The 23,490-nt window shown below is 37.7% G+C and overlaps 4 non-coding genes across 4 annotated transcripts; 3 read left to right on the top strand and 1 right to left on the bottom strand.

The window, feature by feature from the left end:
- The first annotated feature begins 2,783 nt into the window (after positions 1-2,783).
- LOC121207788 (small nucleolar RNA R71) lies at positions 2,784-2,890 on the top strand. The gene has a single exon (XR_005902918.1). It is a non-coding gene; the product is annotated as a small nucleolar RNA R71 (small nucleolar RNA).
- A 7,789-nt stretch (positions 2,891-10,679) lies between these two features.
- Positions 10,680-10,786, top strand: LOC121207463 (small nucleolar RNA R71). The gene has a single exon (XR_005902558.1). It is a non-coding gene; the product is annotated as a small nucleolar RNA R71 (small nucleolar RNA).
- Positions 10,787-11,951: 1,165 nt separating this feature from the next.
- LOC121208117 (small nucleolar RNA R71) lies at positions 11,952-12,058 on the bottom strand. The gene has a single exon (XR_005903103.1). It is a non-coding gene; the product is annotated as a small nucleolar RNA R71 (small nucleolar RNA).
- A 10,915-nt stretch (positions 12,059-22,973) lies between these two features.
- On the top strand, positions 22,974-23,080 carry LOC121208389 (small nucleolar RNA R71). The gene has a single exon (XR_005903398.1). It is a non-coding gene; the product is annotated as a small nucleolar RNA R71 (small nucleolar RNA).
- The last annotated feature ends 410 nt before the right edge of the window (positions 23,081-23,490 follow it).

Below are 23,490 nucleotides of genomic sequence, written 5' to 3'. Positions count from 1 at the left end.
GGAGTAAGAAAGGGAAAGAAGAAGGAAAGAAAGAATAAGAAAAAGAAAGAATGGAAAGGGAGGTGTAAGGGAGAAGGAGGGTCGGACGGCTGTGGGTGGTGGCCGGAGGAGGGGGCTAAGGCATTGCGGCGGCTTAGGGTGGGGAGAGTTGGGGAAGAAGACAAAAGACAAAGATTAGGGGTTGGGGGTTTAAAAAGGCATACGGTCGTGTGAAGCCAGTATTAGGCCACACGGCCGTGTCACATGCCCGTATGGCGCGCGTCCAGCCCGTGTTTATCTCAAAAATTGAATGAGTAATCATCAGACGGCCTGAGGACACGCCCGTGTGTCCAAGCCGTGTAGTGCACACTGTCACGTCTTACGCCTGTATGCTAGGTTCTTCGCTTCTCCCACGCCCGTGTGGTACTTAACATGCCCGTGTGTCTGAACACACGGTTGTGTGCCTTGCCTGTGTGGCTCCCTGACTTAATTAAAAATTGAAATTTTTAGCTTCAGTTTTCACGCGGCCTAGGACACGGCCGTGTGTCCAGAACGTGTGCTTCACACGGTCGTGTCGTACGGCCGTGTGAATCGACTTCATGGCCATGTGGCTTGATACTGGGGGAATTGGTAGCCCTGTTTCCACACGACCAAGGACACACCCGTGTTCCAGGCCATGTGGGTCACTGTACCTACACAAAAATACTAAAAATAGCTAAAATAAACAAGTTAGTGGTGTTAGTGCTAGGGTTGCCTCTCGAGAAGTGCTTATTTAGAGTTTAAGCTTGACTTACCTCTCATTCGCATGATTACGGTGGATTGAGAGTTGAAACTCCTCACTTCTGCTATCAATTCTATTATCCTCAAAAAGTTTAAGACGAGTAATATTCACCTTGAAAGTGCCAAATTGATAATCATTTACCTCAATTGTACAGTATGGGAAAACATTCAGTACTGTGAAAGGAGTCGCTCCGTTTGTATTAAGCTCTACGGTAGCAATCCGGGGGTCCTTTTCATCTAACAATACTTTATCCACAACTTTAAAATTCGCTGTTTCATCCCTACGCTTATCGAGGTGTCGCTTTGATTCATCATTTGATTTCTTCTTGACATGTGTTTGCCATTCGTCTAGTTCGTCGATCTGAAGTCTTCGTTCTTCGTGAGTAGCTCTATTTTTGTTGCATAGATTAGACTGGAGCTCCATCACGTTCTTCCTAGAGGATTTCTGCAAAAGAGGTTTAAGTGCAACATTATTCAGGTTAATAGAACTGAAAGAATCGTCTCGATTACTAGATAGTTTAGCAGAATCACGAGCTTGAAGTTTAATCGTGTCATCACCTACATGAAGTATCAATTCACCTGTGCCAACATCTATGATAGTTCTAGCAGTTGCTAAAAAGGGCCTTCCTAATATTAAAGGCACGTCACTATCTTCTTCCATGTCTAGAATAACAAAGTCAATTGGGAATATAAATTTATCGATTTTAACAAGCACGTCTTCAATAATACCCCTAGGAAATCTGATTGTTTTATCTGCCAATTGAATGCTCATCCTAGTTTTTTTGGGTTTCCGAAGACCTAGTTGTTGAAATATTTTATAGGGCATGACATTAATACTTGCCCCTAAATCAGCCAAAGCATTGTTAACATTTAAACTACCAATTAATCAAGGAATCGTAAAACTCCCTGGATCTTTCAACTTGTTGGGTAGCTTATTCTGTAAAATAGCTGAGCAAACTGCATTCAACTCCACATGCGACGCTTTATCCAACTTCCGCTTATTTGGTAAAAGCTCCTTTAAAAATTTAACTACGTTTGGCATCTGCGAAAGAGCTTCAATAAACAGTAAGTTAATATGTAATTTCTTTAATTATTTAAGGAATTTACCAAATTGTTCGTCCGAGTGGTCTTTTCTTGTCACACTGGGGTATAGCACACAACATTTATATTCTTTACTTACCGATTTTTGCTCACTGTGGTCCACCTCATCCTTACCTTTACTTACCACAATTCCTTGCCTCGGTTCTAGTTCAGGTTTAGCTAACCCTTTTTCATCTCTAACAGTAATTGCATTAAGCTGTTCCCTTGGGTTAGTTTCAGTATTACTCGGCAAGCTACCTTGTGATCATTTGGAAATTAACTTAGCAAGATGTCCTATTTGAGTTTCAAGTCCTTAAATCGACGCTTGTTGATTTTTAAGAGCTGTCTCAGTATTCTAAAAATGAGTTTCTGATACCGAAATGAATTTTGTTAGCATCTCCTCAATGTTTGAATTTTTTTCCTATTGGTAAGGTGGTTGTTGAAAACTTGGGGGATATTGTGGCCTTTGATTTCCTTGACCACCCCATGAGAAATTGGGATGGTTCCTTCAACCTGCATTATAAGTGTTACTGTATGGGTTATTTTGAGGTCTAGAATTATTATTACCCATATATTGAACTTATTCCTCCTCGGTGCTAGGGTTGAAGGTTGGATAATCTGTGTGTACTCCTCCTCCACTTGAATCACACCTCATCACTGGGTGTACCTGAGTAGAACTATACAAACCGTCAATCTTTTTATTTAAAAGTTCCACATGGTTAAATAGCATAGTAACCGCGTCGAGGTTGAAAATACCAACAGCTTTCGTCGTCTTCGTTCTCATGACTTGCCACTGATAGTTATTTAGTGACATTTCTTCAATAAATTCATAAGCCTCTTTAGGTGTTTTGTTGTTTAATATTCCACCGGTAGCTGCGTCGATAAGTTGCCTTGTAGAGGGGTTCATACCATTGTAAAACGTCTGAACTTGCAGCCATAGAGGTAACCCATGGTGAGGGTACCTTTTCAATAAGTCCTTGTACCTCTCCCATGCATCATACAGAGTTTCTAAATCCATCTGCACAAAAGAAAAGATATCATTCCTTAATTTAGCTGTTTTAGCCAGCGGAAAATATTTTAGTAAAAATTTTTCGGTCATTTGTTCCCAAGTAGTGATTGACCATCGTGGTAACGAGTTTAACCACTGTTTAGCTTTATTTCTCAATGAGAATGGAAACAATCGAAGGCGAATGGCATCGTCAGAAACGCCATTGATCTTAAAAGTGTCGCAGAACTCCAGAAAATTCGCCAAATGAGTGTTTGGATCCTCATCCTGCAAACCATCAAACTGAACAAATTGTTGTATCATTTGAATCGTGTTAGGTTTCAGTTCAAAATTATTTGCAGCAATAGTAGATCTAACTATACTCGATTCAGCTCCTGTTAGAGTAGGTTTAGTATAATCATACATAGTACGAAGAGTATGATTCTGATTTACTGGGTCTGCAATAGCCACAAGGGGTAACTGATTATTTTGATTATCAGCCATCTCCTCGGTTGTGGTTTGAATATCATCCTCTTGTCCTTCCTCTATGTATCATAGGGTTTGCCTTATTTCTCTTCGGTTTCTACGAGCTGTGCTTTCGATCTCACTATCAAAAAGTAGAAGTCCTGACGGGTTTCTTCTTGTCATAAACTGTAAAAACCTACTAGAAGTAAATAAAAGAAAATTTAGTGATATAAAAAAATTAAAATAAAATTAAATTTAAATAAAATAAATGGCTAAAGTAATAAAAATTAAGTGTTCCTAATATTTTAGTCCCCGGCAAAGGCGCCAAAAACTTGATGGTCGTGAAACTAACTAAAAATTCGACTTAAGGCAAGCGAACCTATCGAACATTAGTATAGTTATGGTGAGACCGGAAATATCGTATCTATAGGACTAAAAGTACTAGTAATTACTATTTTTTATTATCTAGCCTAAAAATTAAATTGTGTTTTTAAACTAAAACCGTTTATCTAATTAACTAAGATTACAACAAAGATGAAGTTTGGAAAATACTTTAGGGAAAACCGATGGAGAAAACAATACTCAAGGAAGAATCCACCTAGACTTCACTTATTACTTCTGAATTAGACAATTTATTCACTTAACTTAATCTGTAGAAATCCCTTATTTATGTTAATATCTCTCTCGAGACTGAGAACAATTGACTTTAGGTTGATTAATTGAAATCTCTTTCTAATTAAAACCCCTATTGTCGCATTAACTCGATCTATGGATTCCTTTATTAGATTTGACTCTAATCCGATAGATTTATGTCATCCTATCTCTAGGATTGCATTCAACTCCGTTTAATTATGGATGATCTACTCTTAAATAGGGACTTTTGCTCCATTGAATAAGCACATCAAAACCTGAATTAATACCCTGGAATATTAAAACAAGAATTTAGAACTCACAATTAAGAATAAGAATAAGTCTTTATCATATAATTCAAATAGTAATAAGATTCGTCGTAGGGTTTATCTCCTTTAGGTATTTAGAGAGTTTAGCTCATAATAATAACGGAAAACATCTCAAAATTTGGAAAACAACAAAACATAAAGAAAACCAGAGAACTTCTAGGAAATTGGATAGAAATCTTCAGTCTTGATGTAAATCTTAGCTCCAAGGCGATTCCGATGGTTGTTCTTGAGTATTTTCTGCCTCCAACTCTGTTTGTCCCCTTTAATCCTCTTCTAGGGTGTTTATATAGGCTTTAGAATGCTTCAAAACCTTCAAAAGTGCCATTTTTCGAATAGAACTAGGCTTGGGCTCGGCAGAGACACGGCCGTGTACCACGCCAGTGTGAAGGTGCTCAGGTCATGTGCAATACTGAGTTGGTTCTTAGTCGACACGGCCATGACACACAGGTGTGTGGTCTAACCATCTGTCAACACGGGCGTGTGGATCACCCGTGAGAAGTGCTTAGGTCGTGTGAAACACTGTTTTAAGCCCAATTTGTTCGTTTTTGGCTCGTTTCTCGCTCTTTTTTCTATCCTATCTCTCTTAAGTATAAAAACATGAAATTAAAGGATTAGGAGCATCGAATTCACTAAAGCCATGAAGAAATCATTCATAAATATGCCAAGCATGGGGTAAAAATATGTATAAATTACTGTTTATCAAGCGTTGTACGGATCGTTGAGCAAGCCTGGTGTGGACACGCCAGAAGCTGGGCGCTGGTGCGGGACAAGGCATGGGCAGCTGGGCTGGAGCAGCAGGCGTGCAAAGGAGCAGCTAGGTGCTGAGCAGGACCAGGTGCAATGCAACGCGCGATAGAGCAGGCATGCATGAGGTGGGCATGCGGCATGCTGCTGACCGATCAGCTGGGTGATGCTATGGATAGGGAATTTCTAGGAGGTTTCGGCACTTGGTAGTTTGGTGGGATAGAAGTTTGAATGAAGAAAGATGGAGAAGATTGGTGGTATTTATAGTGAGGGAAATAAGAGTTAAAGTAGAATTCTTAGAAAAATTTAATAATTACAAATTTTAAGTTCTAATTCTACTCAAAGTAAATAACAATTAATAATTAATATAATGAATTTTAAATTATTATTTTCTATTAATTTATTAAGATAAACCTTATCAAATAAAATATGATTAAATTAGAACTAATCCTAACTCTATATAAAGTTGATAATAATTAGTATATATTATAATAGATATAATTATATATTAGTAATTATTATCTTTTTTTATTTAACTGAAAACATTTATTCTAAAAGCCTTTTGAAAATATTTACGGAAAAGAGGCATCTAGTTTTTAATATTTACAAAAAGAGCAATCAAATTTTAAAAATAGTTTAATTAAGTCCCTAGACTTAATGAAATTTTGAAATTGAGCTACCAATTTAAAACTTGGATCAAAATTGACCCTTTTATTTGAAAAGATAAAAATTTATTTTGTCATTTAGGGAATAATTTCTCGAAAAATTATGCTAAAATCAATTCCCAAGAAAGATTAGAGGGGTCACAAGCGGTTCCGCTTAGGTTCCAATCTCCTAAATATAATTTATTTAAACATACTAATCCTGAAAGTATACCCTAAATCATTTATTAAAAAGGAAAATAAGAAAATTTAAACATCCGATAAAATGAACGAGATTTGATTCTGTTCAATCTTATCTCCCTAGTAATGTTTCAGACGCTGAGCATTAACTTGAAAATTATCTCCTTTACCTTGAAGTTCAACAACTCCGTATGGATAGACGTGATGAATCGTAAATGGACCGGACCAACATAATTTTAGTTTACCTGGAAAGAACTTTAATCTGGAATTAAATGACAAGACTTGCTGACCTACTTCATATTCTTGAACTCAAATGTGCTTGTCATGCCATTTTTTAAGTCTCTCCTTGAGTAATTTGGCATTTTCGTATGAGAACATTCGAAATTCCTCTAGCTCACTGAGTTAGAGCATTTGTTTCTCTTTAGCAAGCTTAAGATCCAAGTTGAGTCGAAGGGCCTAGTAAGCTTTGTGCTCTAACTCCAAGGGTAGTTAACAAGTTTTCCCAAAGACCAACCTGTAGGGTGACATCCCTAAAGGTGTCTTGTATGCTGTCCTGTAAGCCCATAAAGCATCATCTAGTCTTTTGGACCAATCTCGTCGGTTCGAGCAAACTACCTTTTCAACTATGCCTTTGATCTCCTTGTTTGCCAGTTTAGATTGCCCATTCGTTTGCGGATGGTAAGCTATAGCGACCTTGTGTTTTAATCCATGTTTATCTAATAACCATTTCAACCACTTGTTTACAAAATAGGACCCTTCATCACTGATGATGCCTTTTGGGTTTCCAAACCTTGTAAACACATGTTTCTGCAAAAATTTCATCACAACCTTAGTATCATTTGTCAGATAGGCTTCAGCTTTAATCCAGTTAGACACGTAGTCTACAGATACCAAGATGTACTTGTAACCAAAAGATAGAGGGAAAGGACCGAGGAAGCCAATACCCCAAACATCAAACAATTCTACCTCAATGATATTTGTTCGAGGCATTTCATTTCTGTTGGTGACATTTCCAACCCTTTGACATCGATCACAACTCTTTACGTAAGCATATGCATATTTGAATAATGTTGGCCAAAAAAATCCGGCTTGTAATACCTTGACTGCAATACGTATACCTTCGAAGTGTCCCCCACTCGGAGCTGAGTGACAATGGTATAAAATCTTATGTACTTTATCTTCTGCCATACATCTCCTGATCATTTGATCTGCGCACTTTTTAAACAAGTATGGTTCTTTCCAGAAGTAGTACTTCACATCGTGAAGAAACTTTTTCCTTTGATGATATGTCTTATCAATCGGCATCAAACCACAAGTTAAAAAGTTAGCAATATTAGCAAACCAAAGGGTATTATGGACATGATTTACCTTCAGTATGTGTTCATCTGGAAATATTTCTCGATGGGTATAAGTGGAGAATTCCCTTCTTGCGGTTTCAATCTGGACAAGTGATCTGCTACTTGATTTTCTAATCTCTTTCGATCTTGAATTTCTAGATCGAATTCTTGAAGTAGAAGTACCCATCAGATCAGTCTTGGCTCAGCATCTTTCTTGGCAAGAAAATACTGAATCGCCGAGTGGTCTATATAGATAGTCACCTTAGTACCTACAAGATAATATCGAAACTTGTCAACAATAACAAGTAACTCTTTCTCTGTTACTGTATAATTCAATTAAGCTCCTGTCAGAGTCTGACTCGCACAGTAGATTGGATGAAAAACTTTGTTCCTTCGCTGGCCGATGATAGCTCCTATCGCGAAGCCACTTGCATCACACATCAATTCGAATGGCAAATCCTAGTCTGGTGTGACGATTATGGGTGCCATAACTAACCGACTCTTCAAATATTTGAAAGCCTTTAAGCATTCCTCATCAAATTTGAGCGTCTTGTCATTCTCCAATAATTTGCATAAGGGTTTAGCAATTTTGGAGAAGTCTTTGATAAATCTTCGATAGAAACCAGTGTGACCCAAAAAGCTCCTAACAGCCTTTACAGATGTTGGAGGTAGGAGTTTTTCAATAACATCTACCTTTGCTTTATCAACTTCTATTCCATGTCTTGTTATCCGATGCCCTAAAACAATCCCTTCTCATACCATGAAATGACACTTTTCCCAGTTAAGTCCTAGGTTTGTTTTTTCGTATCGCCTTAGTACCTTGGCTAGATTGGCTAGGCAATCATCATATGTATCTCCAAATACTGAAAAATCATCCATAAAAACTTCCAAATACTTCTCAACCATGTCAATAAAAATAGACATCATACATCTTTGAAAAATGTAGTAGGTGCATTACATAAACCAAATTTCATGTGTCTTAATGCAAGTGTACCGTACGAGTAGGTGAATGTTGTCTTTTGCTGATCTTTCGATACTACTGTAATCTGATTATACCCCAAGTATCCGTTGAAAAAATAGTAATAGTCTCGCCCTACGAGTCTATCCAGCATCTGGTCCAAAAACGGCAAAGGAAAGTGATCTTTCCTAGTCGCCTTATTCAGTTTCCGGTAATCGATGCAAATTCTCTATCCCGTAATCATTCTAGTGGTATCAACTCATTATTCTCATTTTTAATGACCGTGATACCTTCTTTCTTTGGCATGCACTAAACCAGACTTACCCATGAACTATCTAAGATGGGGTATATACCTGCATCTAACCACTTGATGATTCTTTCTTGACTACATCCTTCATGATGGGGTTCGGTCTTCGTTGTCCATCAATCGTCCCTTTTTCGCCATCTTCCAAGATAATCTTGTGCATGCATACGATGGACTAATTCTGCGAATATCAACTATGGTTCATCCGATAGCCTTCTTGAATTGTTTCAACACTAAGATGAGTTTCTCTTATTGCTCAATAGTTAATTCTACTGAAATAATCACGGGCAAAGTAGAAGTGTTACCTAAATAAACATATTTTAAATGTAAAGGTAGTACCTTGAGTTCTAATTTAGGTGACTCCTTGGTTGACACTTTTGGTTGGGCATAATCCTTTTTCTCTAATTCCAAAGATTCAAAATGGGATTGTGGATTAAATCCCTTTTGATTAGCTTCTAATAACGCTAAGTATTCATCCTCCTCTTCATCATTCGAAGGATCTGATGTCAAAATTTGTTCCAACGGATCCTCAACATAGTTGAGCTCCTTCTCCACTACTAAATCCTCTAAATCGGATACTACAGAATAATCATCAATTGTGTCAGGAAATCGCATATACTTAAAAAAGTTAAATGTTTCCTGATCATCCTGAACACGCATAGTAAGCTCGCCCTTCTGCACATCATTAAGGGCCTTTTCAGTTGCTAAGAACGGTCTTCCTAAGATAATTTTCTCTTCTTTATCTGTTTCAAAGTCTAGAATAACAAAATCAGCAAGGAAGATAAATTTATCTACACGTACCAATACATTCTCAATTTTTCCTTCTGGATGTGCTAAGGATTGATCTTCTAATTGAAGTGTAACCGTAGATGGTCTAACTTCACCTATCCCCACCTTCCTAAATATTGACATAAGCATCAAGTTAATACTCGTACCTAAGTCACATAATGCCTTACCACAATATGTTGCTCCAATGTTGCAAGGAATGGTAAAACATCCAAGATCTTTCAACTTTGAGGGTAGTTTGTCTTGAAGATATGCACTGCATTCCTTTGTCAGAGCTACCATTTCAAATTCTCCAAGTCTTTGGTTTTTTACACAGGATATCCTTCATGAATTTGACATAGTTCGGCATTTGCTCAAATGCTTCAACCAACGGGATGTTGATATGAAGTTGCTTGAGTACATCTAGGAACTTCTTGAATTGAATCTCCTGCTTTTGCTTTTGAAGTCTTTGAGGGTAGGGTGGTTGTGGTTCTTTACTAAAACTGGTTGATTCGTCTTTTACGGTAATTTTGCATCTAACATAGTTTTTAGTTGATCAGAATTAGCTGGTTCAGAAGTTACCTTGCCGTATTTTGCAGATTTTAGTTCTTGTGAAACTGGAGTTTCAACACTCGGTTGAACATTTTCTGAATCTTGAGTGTAGTTTGCTCCTTTTTAGCTTCGATGATGTTGGGCTCTACTATCTTTCTACTTTTCAATGTCAACGATTTGCAATGCTCCTTTCCCAGATTCCCCAGATTCTTTGTATCACTAGGTAAAGCACCTTGTGGTCGGTTCTTGAGTTCAGTAGCAAGCTGGCCAGTTGATTCTCCAAATTCCTTAGACTGGCATTATTTTTCAGTATGTATGCCTTCAATAAATTCTATAAGCTATTGGATGGTTTAGCTTGAGCTGGTTTCTGAACTTATTGGGGGAAACTAGGCTACTGGGTTGGTCTAGGTTGGATGTAAGTGTTACTGGTTCTAGCCCCTTGGTTACTCCAAGAAAAATTGGGGTGATTTCGCCACGAAGGGTTATAGGAATTGGATTGTAGTCCTTGACTTCCTCAATTTTGGTTTTGGTTACCTATGTAATACACGAATTCTGGGTTCGATGGACATTCTTCAAACAAATGTCCTTCCCCACAATAGACACAGGCTATACTTTCAAATTGATTTGGTGGCTGTGTTGCAAAATTATTAGACCTGTTAGCAGTAAGATTTTTTAACATTGAGGATATTGATGATACCTGAGATACGAGTGAAGTAAGAGTGCCTATTTCATGTATTCCAGCAACTCGTCTTCCTAACACTGCTCGATTGGTTGGCCATTGGTAATTGTAGCTGGCAATCTTCTCAATGATTTCATAAGCCTCATTATAAGACTTAGGAAGGAGAGCACCATTAGTAGAAGAGTCCACTACCATCCTCGTGTGGGCATTAAGACCATTATAAATTGTCATAAGTTGGATGCAAGATGGGATTCCATGATGAGGGCACTTCCGTAATAATTCTTTGTACCTTTCCCATGCCTCATACAAGGGCTCATCATCCATTTGTTGGAAAGCAGTGATCTTGTTCCTCAACTTAGCATTCTTGCTAGGCAGGAAATACTTCATGAGGAATTTTTCTACTAACTCTAGCCATGTGGAAATTGAGTTTGGTGGCAATGAATCCAACCAAGCTCGAGCTCTGTCTCTTAGTGAATATGGGAACAAATTGAATCGTAATACATCTTTTAGAACTCTGGCTATCTTGAAATAATCGCCCACCTCTATAAACAGTCTTAAGTGTTCGTGAGGATCTTCGGTAGGTATTCCACTGAATTGGCCCACTGTCTAAAACATCTGGAACATGACTAGCTTCAGCTCAAACTGTTGTGCATCAATTTTGAGTCTCCTAATACCTGGATTAAGATCATAAAATACTGGCACGGCATACTATCTGTAACACCCTAAACCTGACTTAGATGTTATGGCCGAATCTGGCGATGCCACATGATAGCGTGTTAAAAACTGAGTTGTTGCGATAAAACCATTTTCATGTGTTAACTTTTGTTATATCCAAAATCATTTACCTAATTAATCGATTGTTTTAAAATATAAGTTCATGGTGGAAGCTTTAGCTGCCATTTTTTTAGCAAAAATAGTTCATTTTATGGAAAACCTTCATTGATAGGAAAATTCATATTTTGTCAAGTTTGAAGTTAAAAAAAAACTCGTAAACCATTTAAGTCTTTCCAAAGCTTAAGCAACAGTCCATAAAGTCCAATAACATAAACATTTCCTATAATTAATAAATCCATAAACAAGAGAAAAATAGTTTAAATACGTGTGGCAACCGTCGAGTGCTCCGTCGCGTTGATCCATTAAGTCTGGGATTACCTGTACGGATTAAATAGAAAAAGGTAAGTTTTCGCAACTCAGTGTGTAATCCCCACAGAAACCATACACATAACATAACATCAGAAATCAGTTCTTTAAATATACAATCCGGGCCTCAGCCCGTTATAGAATCGATGTGAGCCTTAGCCCATCTCAGATATGTCATGTAGAACAGAATAGAATAATAGAGTCCTACCCACCAAAAATCAATGGCGTTTCTGATGATGCCATGCGTCTTCAGTTGTTTCCTTTTTCATTGAGGGACAAAGCTAAACAATGGTTGAACTCGTTACCACGAGGATCAATTACTACTTGGTAACAAATGACCGAAAAGTTTCTATTAAAATACTTTTCGCTGGCTAAAACGGCTAAATTACGTAATGATATCTCTTCTTTTGTGCAGATAGATTTAGAGACACTCTACGATGCATGAGAGAGATACAAGGATCTCTTGAGACGATACCCTCACCATGGGTTACCACTCTGGCTACAAGTTCAAACTTTTCATAATGGCCTAAATCCTTCGAATCAAAAAATGGTTGACGCAGCTGCTCCCAGAACCATCAATAATAAAATACCTGAAGATGCCTATGAATTTATAGAGGAGGTGTCACTGAATAACTATCAGTGGCAAGTCATGAGGACAAAGCCAACGAAAACAGTCGGTGTTTATAATGTCGATTCGATCATCATGCTCTCTAATAAGGTAAAACTCTTGAATAAGAAAATTGATGGTTTTCTTAGTTCTTCACAGGTTCACCCAGTAATGCAGTGCGAAGCAAATGGAGATGGATCGAACAATTCAGAATACCCACCTTATGACCACAACATGGAGAATGAGCAGTTAAATTACATGGGTAATAATCCCCGATCTCAAAACAATCCTTATAGCAATACTTACATTGCAGGTTGGAGGAATCACCAAAATTTTTCATGGGGAGGCCAAGGAAATGAGAAACAACCACCCCCTCCAGACTTCCAGCAACCACCATACCAGCAGGAGAAAAAGCTGAACCTTAAGGAGATGCTAACCAAATTCATCTCGGTGTCAGAGACTTGTTTTCAGAATACCGAAACGGCACTAAAAATCAACAAGCTTCAATCTAGGGGCTCGAAACTCAGATTGGACAGCTCGCCAAGTTGATTTCAGAACGACCACAAGGTAGCCTGCCAAGCAACACTAAATCTAACCCAATGGAGCAACTCAATGCAATTGCCATTTAAGATGAGGAAGGGTTAGTGGCAAAACCAAGGCCAGAACCAGTGGTAAGCGAAGGTAAGAATGAGGTATGCCAAAACGAAGAAAAATCGGTAAGTCCAGAATATAAACCTCGTGTGCCATACCCCAATGCGACAAGGAAAGACCGCTCAGATGAACAATTTGGTAAATTCCTTAAACTTTTAAAGAAACTACATTTTTAAAGGAGCTTTTAGCAAATAAATGAAAGTTAGATGAAAGGTCGCATGTGGAGCTGAACGCAATTTGCTCAGCCATTCTGCAGAATAAGCTGGCCAACAAATTGAAAGATGTTAATAATGCAGAACGCAATTGGTAGCTTAGATGTTAATAATGCATTGGCTGATCTAGGGGCTAGTATCAATGTTATGCCTTACAAATTGTTTAAGCAACTAGGTCTAGGGAAACCCAAACAAACTAGGATGAGCATTCAATTAGCAGATAAAACTGTCAGATTTCCTAGGGTTATTATTGAAGACATACTCGTTAAAATTGAAAAATTTATATTCCCTGTTAATTTTGTTAATTTAGACATAGAAGAAGATAGTAAGGTTCCTTTAATTTTGGGTAGGCCCTTTTTAGCAACTGCTAACAATTATTGACGTTGGCACAGGTGAACTCACACTCGTGTAGGAGACGAAACAATCACCTTTCAAGCTCGCAACCCGAACAACACATCAAGAATTGAAGGTGATTGTACAAATTGTTCTACTAAGATTGATCATACGGTGCAACCTATTTTGCAGGAAATAAGTTCAAAGGACACACATGAGCCATGTTCAATCCACAACAAAGGATCTACACAAGAAGAACGAATGTTACAAATCAAGGAGTTAGATGAATGGCTGACATTTAAACCAAAAAAACAGGATGAACCAAAACTATGCCAGAACGAGCTCAACGCCTCACCAAATCAACTTAAGGTTGGAGATAAAGTTTCATTAGATTCCACAGATCCTCACATTGACACTGCCAAACCGAATGAAGAAATTCCTCTTACAGTACTTAGCATTTTCCCATTTGGTACAGTCAAGGTAAGTCATCCCAAATTCGACACTTTTAAGGTAAACAATACTTGTCTTAAACCTTACGTTGATAAAATTGAAAGCAGGGATAAGAAGTGTAAACTCTTCGAGCCACCATGAACACACACCAGAAAGGTAAGTCGAGATTAGACTATAAATAAGCGCTTCTCGGGAGGCAACCTGAGCACTAACATAATTAATTTCTTTAAATTTTAGTTTTTAACATCTAACATACTCATCGAATCATGGAACGCAGGCTTTCTAAAGCACATACGGCCAGGCACACGGGCGTGCCTTAGGCCGTGTGAAAATAGGGAAAAATTTTCCCTAACATGGGATGCGATAAGTCGCCACGGCCGTGCGTTAGGCCCGTGGGCTAATCTGCCAAAACAACAAGGGTGTGTGACACGCCCGTGTCGTAAAACTGATCGCGTGATTCATAACAAGTAATAAATATTTATAATGAAGATCAAGACTAGACTAACTATTATAACGACGAAAAGGCAAGCGCACCTATCGAACAATAGTATAGTAATGGCAAGACCGGGATATCGTACCCAAGGGAACCAAAAGTACTAGTAATAACTATATTTTTTATTATTTAACCTAGAAATAAAGAGGGGTTGTTTATTTGTTTTAATTAACTAATTATCTAAATTAAGAACGCACAGAGAAAAGAATTGGGGAATCGCTTTTGGGAAAATCGATTGACTTGAGACAATACCTAAGGAAAAATCCACCTAGACTTTACTTGTTATTCTGGCTCCGAATCGGACGATTTATTCATTCAACTTGTTCCATAGAAATCCCTAAGTTATGTTATTATCCCTATTCAAGACTAATAACGTCTAATCCCTAGATTGAATAACCGAGACTTTTCTCTAATTAACACTCTAGGGTTGCATTAACTCGATCTATGGATCCCCTTATTAGGTTTCACCCTAATCCAGCAAAATCTTATCACCCTATTTCTAGGCGCGCAATCAACTCCGCTTAATGACAAAAGTACTCGTAGACAGGGTCATTCCTCCTCTGAATAAGAGCATGTCTTGAATCAGTATACTGGGATATCAAAACAAGAATTAAGAATACATAATTAAGAACAAGTTAAATATTTATCATACGATTCAGAAAATAATAACAAGATTCGTCTTAGGTTTCATTTCCCTTAGGTATTTAAGGGATTTAGTTCATAACTAAATAAGAAAACATATCAGAAGAATAACAAATACAAAACATAAAGAAAACCCAAAACTCCTGAAGGGAAATTGAAGAGAGATCTTCAGCCTTGAGGATGAATCCGGCTCTTGAGATGGATCAATCGGCTTCCTTAGAGTAATTCCTTACCCCGTATTCTCCCTCTCCCCTTTTCTCCTCTTCTAGGGTGTATTTATAGGCTTTGGAATGCCTAGAAGCCCTTCTAAGTGGCCTTTTTCGAATTAGACTTAACTTGTGACGTGAGTGCCTGGCCGTGTTCGATCTGTTAAATTGGACATGGCTGTGTGGGTCAATGGCCAGGCCGTGTGAATCATGTAAGCCTTGGTCGACACCCTCGAAAGACACAGGCGTGTGAGCTACCCGTGTGGCAAGGCATAGGCCATGTCATCTTTTCGATTTGGTCTGTTTTGCCCCTTTTTTGCTCGTTTTTGGCTCATTTCACTCTCCTATGCTCTCCTAAGTATAAAACATGAAATTAAAGCATTAGGAGCAATGAATTCACCAATTCTAATGAGAAATCATCCATAAAATGCATTAAACATGGGGTGAAAATATGTATAATTTACGGTTTATCAAATACCCCCACACTTAAGCATTTGCTTGTCCTCGAGCAAAATCTTCAACTCATAATCAAATTAAATTCTTCTCAACTTATAATTTCAATCGATAATATCTCAAAATAATTCATAGGTAATCATACATTGAGAATTCAACTAAAAGAACATAAAAGTTCCAAACATTCTAAGTTGAGCATTTTATTTCAAAAATATAGGTGTCTTCCCTCATCTAAGTAATTACCTTTAATTCAGAATATCACAGAGTTTTGCATCCTCACTAAAGATTCACTCAAATCACTCGAGGTGTTTTTAAGGACAATAAAGGAAACACTAAATAGTCAATAATGGAAAGTCATTACCATATGCTTGCATGAAAATCAAATCTCCACCACTATAATTTAAGATAATACATCAATCAAAAGGTCTTTAGAGGGTTGTAATGAGGCTTGGTTAAGGGGTGTGGTCACAAGCTAAAAGAAAAGGTTAGAATTGAGATTGAACTAAAAAATTGCCTCGCTAGAAAAAGAGTTAATCTTTGCTTGCGTACAACAGAGAATAAATATACATATTTTTTTTAAGAACAAGTTAAATAATATAAAGAACAAAACATAGCTAGCAATCCATTCAACTCAAATCTCGACAAAAATAGGGATTAATTTAGAGGATTTCAATCAATAATGGGTTAAAGGTTAATATTAAGGGTAATACAAGAATTGGTTTGTTAGGCTCAAGAGGGTTTACTAGGGGTTAATCGTGGAGGTAGGCTTTTCATGGTATGAGTGGGTTAATCATAAGTGCCTTAATCATTTTGATATATCAAATCAAATGGTGTGGTCTCGACATGCATAATCAAGTAAGTTCTAGAATAACAGTTCAATACTGAAGCACTCAAAGCAATAATAAAAGTGAGCATGAAAGGATGAATAGATGCTCAAAAGGCTCAAAAATCTCACAAAAATTATGACTTTTTAATGTTTAGACTCGTGAATTCTAATTCAAAGTAATACCTAGACTTGGGGAAACAGCCTAAAATTTTAAATTCTTAAAAATCAACTCATCATGCTTAATTCTCTATTGTCATAAAGTTGAAATAATCAATGCATAAATCTCTATGTTTTAATTCAAGATATATCAATCAAAATCATAAATTAATTAAAATTTATCCTAAATATGATATGAGAGTTTTTCAAGAGAACAAGATGATTATTCAAGGAGTTTTCTGATAATAAAATAAATAGCCCCTCGCACTTAAGATGTACATTGCCCTCAATGTACAAAGATAGATATTAGAGCATAAAAATAAGATAGGGAGAGAAGAGAAACTTCCTGTATGATGAATTCCTCGAACTAGAGTGTTGGAGAGTGATCGGTTCGAGAGTAGAGGAGGATACTCCAGCGGTCGTAGAGGTTCATTAGGCCATAAGTCCTGCGCCAAAAGAATATTATATCTAGTGCTAGGTATGGTCGTGGTTGAGCAGGACAGGGCAGTCGTGGAGACCCTTTCCTGGTGGAGTTTTAGTTCCTATGTGATGATGAGCTTAAGAGCTCTATATAACTGTGATAAAATCAGGAACTTTTTAGGGGATATTAGGAAGAATAAGTACTCGAAAAGAAATAACCGAAATTTATAATAAAATTTTAAATATGCTAAAAAATAAAAATAAAAATAAAAATAAAAAATAAAAAGTAGTTTGAATAAAAATTAAAAACATAAAATAATAAAATAAATATTTCTAAACATCTTCATCACTGGATGGTTCGCGAGGTGGGACTGGCGATGAGATGTGGAAGTGCTGACAAATCTGCTGTAGAGTAGCATCAATGTTGTCAAATCGTTGAAACTACTGCTGCTCGAATCTGGTGAGGTGCTTAGGGACGTCAGCATATGAAGCTGCCGCATGAACTGGATGAGAGGGTGGTGGTGGCTGAGTCGGTGGGTCCTCGTACTGTGGGGGTACAGCTGTGTGGAGGAAAAATGAAGGAAAAATAGAGGAGAAAGTGAGGATTAATGCATGTGGAGTGGAGTTTAGGGTGGTTTGGGGGTTGAAGAAGTGAGAATCTGTGGAATGGTGGCCAGAATAGGGATTAGGGAGTGGAGAGGGGGAGATTTCGGCTAGGGTTTTGAAAGGAAGAAGAAAATGAATAGTGGTTTGCTTATATAGGGGGAAGCCACACGGCTTAAGGCCATGCCCGTGTACTCTGAAAGTGAGCCCGTTCGTCTTGGGCGTGTGTGGCACACGACCATATCGCACGGCCGTGCCTAGCTTTGTTCACTTCTTCCACACGCGTGTGAGAATACCACGCCCGTGTATTGTTGTCCACGGTTTAACGACACGGGCATGTCGCATGCCCGTGTCGAAGAAACAGAATTGAACCTTACCCTTGGCACGCCTGTGTTTTTCCATTCCCACGCTCGTGTTCACTTATCAAGTTCACCCACGGCCATATCACATGGGCGTGGGGATTTATCGCATCTCGTGTTTTGGGGAAATTATTTACCCTATTTTCGCACGGTAGTATCGCACGGCCGTGTTTCCCTCCGTGTTGGTCACACGGTATTAAGCACGGCTATGTTATTGGCCGTATGGAGCGGGAACCTGTGCTTCAAATACCCTGTTAGTGACCTAAATGTTTAAAACTTGAATTTAAAATAATTTAAAATTGTTAGTACTCGGGTTGCCTCCCGAGAAGCACTTATTTATAGTCTAAGCTCGACTGCTACCTTGTTGGTATATTCAGGGCGGTTTGTGGAGTCGTAGCTCCTTTCCATCGACTTTAAAATTCTCACCATTATAAAGTTTGAAACGGTGTCCATTTACCTTGAAAGTACCGTATGATGGGTGACTTACCTCTATTGCGCCATATGGATGAACAGATTGAATTACGAAAGCTCTTGACCATCGTGATTTTAGTTTCCCGGAAAACAATTTGAGTTTAGAGTTGTATAATAAGACGAGATCTCCAACTTCAAATTGTTGTCGTTTCTTTAAATGAACATCATGGCACCACTTTGTTGCTTCCTTGTATAGGCGTGAATTTTCGTATGCATTGGCTCGCCATTCATCTAGCTTGTTCAGCTGCATCAACCTATTTTTTCCTGCAAGTTCGGGAACAAGGTTTAGAAATTTAATAGCCCAAAAAGCTTTATGCTCTAGTTCGAATGGTAGATGACAACTTTTTCCATAAAAAAGTCTGTAAGGTGATGTCCCTATAGGTGTTTTAAAAGCAGTTCTGTAAGCCCATAAGACATTGTCTATTTTTGTTGCCCAGTCTTTTCTGTTTGATTCTACTGTTTTTTCAAGGATCCGTTTGAGTTCTCGGTTTGCTACTTCAACTTGTCCATTAGTTTGAGGATGGTATGGGATGGCTGTTCTATGATGAACTCCGTATTTCTTAAGGGTTTTTTCAAATTCGGTATTACAAAAATGAGTGTCCCTGTCACTGATAATTGCTCTAGGTGTTCTGAATCTCGAGAAGATTTTTTTAAGGAAACGTACTAGCACTCTAACGTCATTAGTAGGTAGAGCTTGGGCTTCTACCCATTTGGACATGTAGTCAACTGCTACTAAGATGTATTTATTTTCGAATGAACAGAGGAATGGGCCCATGAAATCGATATCCCAAACATCAAATATTTGACAAGAAAGCATATAGTTTTGAGGCATTTCATCATGTTTAGATATGTTACCTGTCTGTTGGTATTTTTCACATAAAGTAACATACCTGATAGAGTCTTTGAATAACGAAGGCCAATAAAAACCTAATTCAAGTATTTTTTGTGCGGTCTTAATGCCACTATAGTGTCCTTCGGTTGGCCCTGAGTGGCAATGTTCCACTATTTTTGATATTTCTGATCCTGTAACGCATCTTATGATGACTTGATCCGCACATCTACGAAACAGAAATGGATTGTCCAAAAAGTTGTGTTTCACATCATTAAAGAATCACTTCTTTTGCTGGTGTGTTAACCCTTTTCGGACAATGTTAGCAGCTAAAAAATTCGCGATGTCTGCAAACCAAGGTACCTCGGAGTTGGATATAGCGAAAAATTGTTTTTCAGGGAATGAATCATTTATTTCCACGTCATCTAGTTTTCTGGTATTGGATTTCTCGAGCCTGGACAGATGATCAGCTGCGAGATTTTCAGCTCCTTTCTTATCTTGAATTTCCAAGTCAAATTCCTACAATCAGAGAATCTATCGAATGAGTCAAGGTTTTGCATCGGTTTTAGTTAAAAGGTACCAAAGGTCAAAATGGTCAGTGTAAACAACAAATTTAGACAATATGAGATATGATCGAAATTTATCAAATGCAAAAACCACAGCTAACAACTCTTTTTCCATAGTAGTATAGTTTTTTTCTGCAGCCGTTAAGGTTTTGCTGGTGTAATAGATAGGTTGAAAATGTTTGTCTCTTCATTGTCCCAATACTGCACCTACTGCAAAATTACTCGCATCACACATTAGTTCAAATGACAAGTTCCAATCAGGTGCAATTATGATTGGAGCATTAATTAATTTATCCTTTAAGGTATTAAATGCTTCTAAACATTCTTGATCGAAGTTAAAAGGTATATCTTTTTTTAGCAATTTAGTCAAAGGCTTAGCTATTTTAGAAAAATCCTTAATAAATCTTCTATAAAAACCAACATGTCCTAAAAAGCTTCTAATAGCCTTAACTGAACTAGGGGGTGGTAATTTTTCGATTGTTTCTATTTTAGATTTATCCACCTCAATTCCGTTACTAGAAATTTTATACCATAATACAATTCCTTCTTGAACCATGAAGTGACATTTCTCCCAGTTAAGTACAAGGTTTGTTTCCTCACATCTTATTAGAACTCGTTTTAAAATTTTAAGGTAGAGATGGAAAGAGTTACAGAATACCAAAAAATCATCCATGAAGACTTCCATGATATCTTCCACGAGTTCGTCAAATATGGCTATCATACAGCGCTGAAAAGTGGCAGGAGGGTTACATAATCCAAACAACATTCTACGATAAGTGAACGTACCATATGGGCATATGAATGTCGTCTTTTCTTGATCTTCATGAGCTATTGGGATTTGGAAGTAACCGGAGAGTCCGTCTAGAAAGCAGTAATACATGTGTCAGGATAATCGTTCCAACATTTGGTCAATGAATGGTAAGGGGAAGTGATCTTTTCTTGTGGCATTGTTCAGTTTCCTGTAGTCTATGTAAACTCTCCACCTTGTAACTGTTCTTTTTGGGATTAATTCATTCTTCTCTTTGGTCACAATCGTCATGCCTCCTTTCTAAGGGACAACCTGCACTGGACTTACCCAAGAACTGTCAGAAATAGGATAAATAATTTCAGCATCTAGAAGTTTAATTACCTCAGCTTTTACAACTTCCTTCATGTTGGGGTTCAGACGTTGTTGAGCTTGCACACATGGTTTGTATTCATCTTCTATGAAAATCTTGTGGGTGCAGAAAGAAGGGCTGATTCCTTTATTGTCAGAAATTTTCCACGCTATGACCTTCTTATGTTCTTTTAATACTTGGATTAATTCCTCTTTCTCCTTGGGTCACAAATTAGAAGTAATAATAACTGGTAATGTCAAATTATTTCCAAGAAATGCGTATTTTAAATGGTTTGGTAATTGTTCAAGTTCCAGTTTGGAAGGTTCCTAAATAGAGGGTTTTTGCTTAAGTTCATCATTTATCTTAATGCCCTCATATTTTACTTGTCTTGACGAATGGTCATTAGGTTCCTCACCTGCCTCCTCGTCCTGAGCTGGATATGGTTTTGTCGTCTCCTTTTGTACAATTTCCTGAAAAGAGTCTTGAGTAATATGATCAATAGAGTCAATGAAATAACATGAATCATCCTGTTCCCTAGAGAATCGCATAGCATCGTAAATTTTAAATATCATCTCCTCGTCACCTATTCTAAGTACCAATTTACCGTCACCCACGTCAATCACCACTCTAGCAATGGCTAGGAATGGGCATCCTAAAATTAAGGGTACTTCCACATCTTCATCCATGTCAAGCACAACAAAATCAACAGGGAATATAAATTTATCTACTTTTATGAGTACGTCTTCTATAATACCCCTAGGATATTTAATAGATCTATCGGCTAATTGAGTACTCATCCTAGTAGGTTTAGGTTCTCTAAAACCAAGTTGTTTGAACATTTTATATGGCATCAAATTAATACTAGCGCCTAAATCAGCTAGTGCTTTTTCAACATTTAGATTACCAATTAAGCAAGGGATAGTAAAACTTCTTGGATCTTTTAGTTTGGTTGGCAGCTTGTTTTAGAGTATGGCGGAGCATTCCTCGTTGAGTATACTGTAGATAAGTCCTCGAACTTCCTTTTGTTTGTTAGAAGCTCCTTCAAAAATTTTGCGTAGGTAGGCATCTGCGAGATGGCTTCAACAAAAGGTAAGCTGATATGTAAATGCTTAAAAAGTTCAAGAATCTTACCGAATTGTGCATCAATGCGATCTTTTTTTTAATTTTGCTGGATATGGAACCGGTGGTGTATATTCCTCCGGCACTGGTTTATCACTATTTTTGGGTTTTTCTTCCCTCCTTTCGCTTTCCACAGCTTCTTATGCTAACTTCTTTTCAGATTCCGCTAACACTTTCCCACTCCTTAATGTAACAACTTTGACATGCTCTCTTGATTTGGTGTTAATAAGTAAATTTCCAAGATTAGTTTGAAGAGCTGGCTTATCTGAGTTTCAAGCCCTTAGATCGATGCTTGGTGATCTTTAAGTGTTGTCTCAGTGTTCTGAAAATGAGTTTTCGATACCAAAAAAAACTTTGAGAGCATCTCTTCAAGGCTTGGTTTTTTCTCTTGTTGATAAGGTGGCTGTTGAAAACCCTAATGATTTTGTTGCTTTTGATTCCCTTAACCACCCCAGGAGAAATTTGGGTGGTTCCTCCAACCTGCATTATAAGTATTACAGTATGGGTTATTTTGAGATCTAAAGTTATTGTTACCCATATAGTTGACTTGTTCCTCTTCGGTTGTAGGATTGAAGGATTGATATTCTGTATGCACACCTCCTCCACTTGAGTCACACCTCATTACTGGATGTACCTGTGTAGAACTAAGAAAACCATCAATCTTTTTATTGAGAAGTTCTACCTGATTAGAGAGCATAGTAACTGAGTCGACGTTATAAACGCCGGTTGTTTTTGTTGGCTTAGTCCTCATGACTTGCCACTGATAGTTATTCAGTGACATCTTCTCAATAAACTCATAGGCATCTTCCGGTGTTTTATTGTTGATGGTTCCGTCAGCAGCTGCGTCAACCATTTGCCGAGTTGAGGGATTCAAACCATTATGGAATGTTTGTACTTGAAGCCAAAGCGGTAACCCATGGTGAGGTCACCTTTTCAGTAAGTCCTTGTATCTCTTCCATGCATCGTAAAGTGTTTCTAAATCCATCTGCACAAAAGAAGAGATATCATTACGTAATTTAGCCGTTTTAGCCGGCGGAAAGTATTTTAGTAAAAAATTTTCGGTCATTTGTTCCCAAGTTGTAATCGACCCTCGTGATAACGAGTTCAACCACTGTTTAGCTTTGTTTCTCAATGAAAAGGGAAATAATCGAAGACGAATGGCATCATCAAAAACGCTGTTGATTTTAAATGTATCGCAAAATTCCAGAAAGTTCACTAAGTGAGTGTTGGGATCTTCATCCTGCAAACCATCAAACTGAACAAATTGTTGTATCATCTGATTGGTCTTAGGTTTTAATTCAAAAGTATTTGCAGCTACAGTAGGTCTAACTATGCTAGATTCAGCTCCTGTTAAAGAAGGGTTAGCATAATCATACATAGTGCGTGGAGTAGGATTTTGATTAACCGCAATTGCGGGAGGTAGCTGAT

This window comes from Gossypium hirsutum, chromosome A01, assembly GCF_007990345.1.
Source record: "Gossypium hirsutum isolate 1008001.06 chromosome A01, Gossypium_hirsutum_v2.1, whole genome shotgun sequence".
Classification (NCBI taxonomy): domain Eukaryota; kingdom Viridiplantae; phylum Streptophyta; class Magnoliopsida; order Malvales; family Malvaceae; genus Gossypium; species Gossypium hirsutum.
Note: the sequence above shows the minus strand (reverse complement) of the source record. Positions and strands in the feature narration are given on the sequence as shown.